Source organism: Misgurnus anguillicaudatus, chromosome 17 (assembly GCF_027580225.2).
Source record: "Misgurnus anguillicaudatus chromosome 17, ASM2758022v2, whole genome shotgun sequence".
NCBI classification, from domain to species: domain Eukaryota; kingdom Metazoa; phylum Chordata; class Actinopteri; order Cypriniformes; family Cobitidae; genus Misgurnus; species Misgurnus anguillicaudatus.
Genome location: NC_073353.2, coordinates 9,762,015 through 9,767,106, shown reverse-complemented (window position 1 = coordinate 9,767,106; position 5,092 = coordinate 9,762,015). Strand labels below are relative to the sequence as shown.

Sequence of the window (5,092 nt, the reverse complement as noted above, 5' to 3'; positions counted from 1 at the left end):
TGCCAGATGGTAGATTGCAGTTTTGGTAATGTTACGTACCTGAGCTTTAAAATTAAAATCTCAATCAAAAATTACTCCTAAATTTAAATTGGTTTTAATACACGTGTATTAAATTTAGGAGTTAGTTTCTCAGTGACAACACTCTTAAAATGGTTGTGTCAAAACAACACATTTTGTGTCTGGTTAAGGACAACACATTTAGTGTAAATCCTATAAACCATGTACACTTGGAGCACCGCACAACACACTTTGTATATAACAGTTTTGGACTATATTTGTTGCCTTTGTCTTTGACTGCCACACCCACACCAAAAAACAGGACATCAACATCTTTTTCTTTATTTTTACACCCCTCTATATGCCTTAAAAATAACTGGGATTGTAATATTAGTGTGCATATAACATTTTGCCCTGAGGTTGAGTAATAATTGGCTCTGAAATCAATATTTACAGCAAATCTACAGAGACTCAATACATAATGAAAATGGAGAAGGTATGAATGAAGCATTTGGAAGCTGCATAAGTAAACATTTAAACTTGACATGCTGATGATGACTATGGAAAGATAGGAGACTGAGGGAGATTCAGACCGGTGTAGCAAAGCTGAAACTCTCATAAAACATTGATTTCAATAATTGTTTTTTTAGAGAAAAGATAAAAGCAATGCCTAGGGCTGGAGCAGTACAGTTGAGTTTGTTGAAGAGAACAGATTGGCTTTACCAATGGCTGCTTTTTGTCCATGCATGGGAATAATAAACTACGCAGGAAGAATGAAGAATCAGGTGACACTCACAAGGTAGGAACGTTTTTTGGTTATATAATTTTAAATAAATTAACGAATTAATATGTATTTTAATTGCTTTTATTTCTTGGGGGCTTTGCTATTTGTTTCATTGTTTGAATTTTTCTCAAAATATAGAAGGCATGGGCCCTACCAGGGCAGTTTTGCCGGGTTTGAACGTGAGCATGTCACGTTTTCTGTTTGTGTCACTTTCACGTTTCGGTTACTCAACTTTTTTGTCCTAATTTCTTACCATTGTCGCTTCGGTTTAGGGTTAGATTTACATAAAATGACATCCTTACCTAAACAAACTCTAACACCAACGTCAGGCGACAATTGGTTAAAGTTTAGAAAATATAAAAGAATAAGTATTGTATCTTTTTTTATAAACCAATATTTAAAGTGACAAATACTTAAAGTGACATATAACACAAGTACCAAATCTAACCCTAAACCGAAGCGAAAATGGTTTAAAAATAGGACAAAAAAGTTGAGTAACCAAAACGTGAAAGTGACACAAACAGAAAACGTGACATGCTCACGTTCAAACCCGGCAAAACGTGACATTTTCACGTTGGTCCATACGTGAAATAGTCACGTATTTGCGTGATATAGGGTTGACCAGGGACATCAATGGTAGGAACTACAGTACAAAAAGTGAAAAGTTGGATAAAAAATGTTAACACCTAAAAAATGTATTTGTTTCAACTTATATGTTTAAGTGGAAAAAAATATAAGTGAAAAATTTAAGTTGAAATAACTTTTTATTAGGTGTTACCAATTTAAGTACTTTTTTAAGTTGATCCGACAGTGTACAGTGTATACCATATGTTATATCATACACTCATAATAAATCGTACAAAAGCTGTCACTAGGGCGGTACCCTTTAAAAAAGCACCCCTAAAGGGTGCATATCACTATCTCAAAGGTACATACTGGTACCTCAGGCTATCCTGTAAATGGTTAAAGAGTCCCAGACTGTATTTTCAAAACATTTTTTTAATAAAATTTCTGTTTTCTAATTGAAATCAATATGGTGGCAACATTATATTTTGTCTAAAACAAATAATTTAAAACTTTTTAAAATACACAATCACCTAAAAAAATCACATCCAAAAATGTTTGACGGTAGTGCAGTCTTAACTGCAGAGCAGTATGAATTTGTATAAAAATTAGTTAATTAATAAATGAATGTTTAGAAAACAAATGAAAATCACATTATTGACAAATAACTGAAATAAAATCTAAAATCGTATGGACCATGTCCTCCTCTGACTTTTTGCTTTAACCTTTTACCATAAGGTAGAGTGTTGCATATTCTAATGAAATTACCTTTATTGCCTCTGTTTTGCTTGTTTATGCATTATCATCTGAATTGCTGATCCCTCTCGACAGATGTTTCAGGACTTAATCATAAGGTACTCTAGATATTCATCGGCACACTGGGTTCGGCAATAGATCATGTTTGCATAATGAATTAAGGAATTTAAACTGGGAGCTGCCATTTGCTTTGCTCCTGATCTCTGGTCTGTTTACTTGCAGATGACATTCATCTCCACCAAAGTCAGATGTTTAATGTGCATGAAACCAGCAGAAGCAACAGCAGAGCGAGTGAAAGAGAGACTGTTATAAGGGTCCTAGCACATTCGATTTAGACATTAAACATTTCTCATTAAACTGTGAGAGTGAGAATTAAGGGTAATGACTGTTCTGTGATGTAATTAAAAACAGCTCATTTACTCTTTAATTTCTTATTGGCCAAAGGATCCATGCTTGATCTGACATTGGATTTGAATTTATAGATTCCTAATGCATAAAAATGGCTCTTTGCATTTGAAACATGCTTACTAAACATACAATAAAAGCTTTGTTTATTGATTATATTGGTATATTATTTTAAAGAGACCTCAAGATTAAACCATTGTTTTTTTCGCTTTACTCTATTTGTATGTGTGATGTAATGCATAATTTAGTTGTGATTACAGCCTTTAGATCTTTAGCAATTTTGCTTCAGGACTCTTTTTGCTAAAGCAAAAAATCTACAGTAATTACAATGCACTTTATTTGAAAAATTAACATTAAAGGCATGACACACTGAAAAGGAAATTAACAGTCTTGTAAATGCAACCAAAAACGTGCAGAAGTGTGATTTACTATGCAGGCTAAAATATAGAGAAAATGACCCAATTATTTTGCTAATAGAGCATTTATTATATTATTTCCATGGAGTGACAGTATATGATACAAAAAAGTTTGACAGGATGCATACTGTAGCCCAGGGGTCTTCAACTACTTTTCTTCGGGGGCCAGATTTTAAAATTGTAAATACTATGCCAAACTTTTACCCCTATTTTTACTTTTGATATATTTTTTACTTTTACCATATATGTGTGTGTTGTTGTCATTTTTCTTATTTTTGTTGTAGTATATTTGAAAAAAAAACATATTAAAAACATGCATTTTCAAAAAAAAAATGAAATTAAAAGCCTTTTAATTACTGAAAACTCATATTATCTTTATTAATATTTAAAAACAATTGCAGTTTAACATGTAAGAGCCAAAAGTTAATAGTAAAAGTGTAAAAGATCAACACTCCTAAAAATATTTAGTTTATAACTGTTTAACTTTCATTAATTGTTACATGTCAAGTATTCACAACATATATGCACTACATGTTTTCTTTTTTAATATTTTATAGATACATAGGCTAAACAGCCTTTCCATTGTACATTACATACAGATATAACTGTCGGGAGTTCGCCCCCTAGTGGCAGTCGTAACGAAAATGTAGTTTAATCGTAAATCTGTCATGGGAGAGAACCTTTAATCTACGAATATATGTATAGTTAATAATTTACTTACCAGTAATTACAGTATTCAAGTGTTACTGATAAAGTAAAACAAAAAAATAATTAATAATTTTAACTTTGCACACAGTTTTGATCGGAACACACTGAAATACATCACTTCAGGTCGCCGCGTCACATGCGGTGTAGTCGCATAAGTTTTTTTTTTTTTGAATGCATCCAAAGCTCGAATTGGATCAGATAATTACGCACCCGCAGATAGTTGGCACCCCACACAGCCCCTTTCTATGATGTCTTGTACAGTGTAAAGGTAAAAGTAACCACGCTGAATTTAAATCAGACTATGGTCGTTTCTCAATAAGGCTGCTGCCTCCGGAGGTCGCATTTCCAGGCTGCATACGTCATTAAGTCTAATTTCAGAATTTTAACAATTATAAAGTTGACTATTATTCTTAGTTAATCGTAAATTGTTGTAATATGCTTATGATTTGTGAATGTAATGCTCAGTTAACTTAAACTTGATGACGAATGCAGTCTGCATATGCGACCTCCGGAGGCTGCAGACTTCCGATTGAGAAACGGCCAAAGGTGACCGGCGGGCCAGATAAAGATGATTGGCGGGCCGCACTTGGCCCGCGGGCCGCCAGTTGACTAGCCCTGCTGTAGCCTTTATCAACAACCAAGTCAGGTCTCCGTAACAAAACCAGCCCAATAGCTCAAGCCTATACACCAAAAATGTGCCACCCCCATACCTACCTCCCATTCACAGTCACAATTTATCTTGAGAAATCACTGTATAGAAGTAATCATAAACAGTTAAAAATGTATATATTTATATTAATGCTTTAAGATGGACAGCTGATGAACAAATTTTTTACTTCTTCAAACAACCTACAGCAGGTAATATCCCAACTCTGTGGAAAACCTGCAGACTTGGCAACTCTGCCAACAACAAAAGGCATGGCAAACTATTTCTCCTTACTTTAAATCGTTTATAAGCCTGTTATTGCTATGATATAACTATGCATTATTCTATGGTAACTTTAAATACATTTAAAACTGATCTTTTTTGATTTATTGCAATTATTATTCCCCTTCCTGCCATCCATAAGCCGATCCGAATAAACCTGTCACCGTGTGAGTTTTTGCATAGGCGGAACGAAAATTTGGAAGATTAGTTCCACCTGAAGATGGTTTCCGCCTGGACGACTTACCCGAAACACCGGGACTTCCTGTAGTTTTCCAAGGACGAATTCAGCCTGATTGGGACACAGGTGCGGAAAATCAACACAGCGGTTAGCGATTGGCTGAAGAGAAGGAAGGAAGGAGGATAAAAAGAACTTTGGAAACACAGTTTGCTGTTCATGTTTGTGTTGTGTTCTGTTGGCGGTGTCGTGTCGTGTCGTGCTGTCGTGCTGTCGTGCTGTCATGCTGTCGTGCTGTTGTGCTGTTGTGCTGTTATTGCCACGGAGGAATCGGAGTTGGATGAACTGGGTGAAGAAGC

The 5,092-nt window shown here is 34.8% G+C and overlaps 1 long non-coding RNA gene across 1 annotated transcript; it reads left to right on the top strand.

Annotated features, from left to right (window-relative positions):
- Nucleotides 1–564: 564 nt before the first annotated feature.
- On the top strand, nucleotides 565–3,051 carry LOC129452531 (uncharacterized). Its single transcript, XR_008647159.2, has 3 exons — nucleotides 565–796; nucleotides 2,177–2,199; nucleotides 2,324–3,051. It is a non-coding gene; the product is annotated as an uncharacterized lncRNA (long non-coding RNA).
- The last annotated feature ends 2,041 nt before the right edge of the window (nucleotides 3,052–5,092 follow it).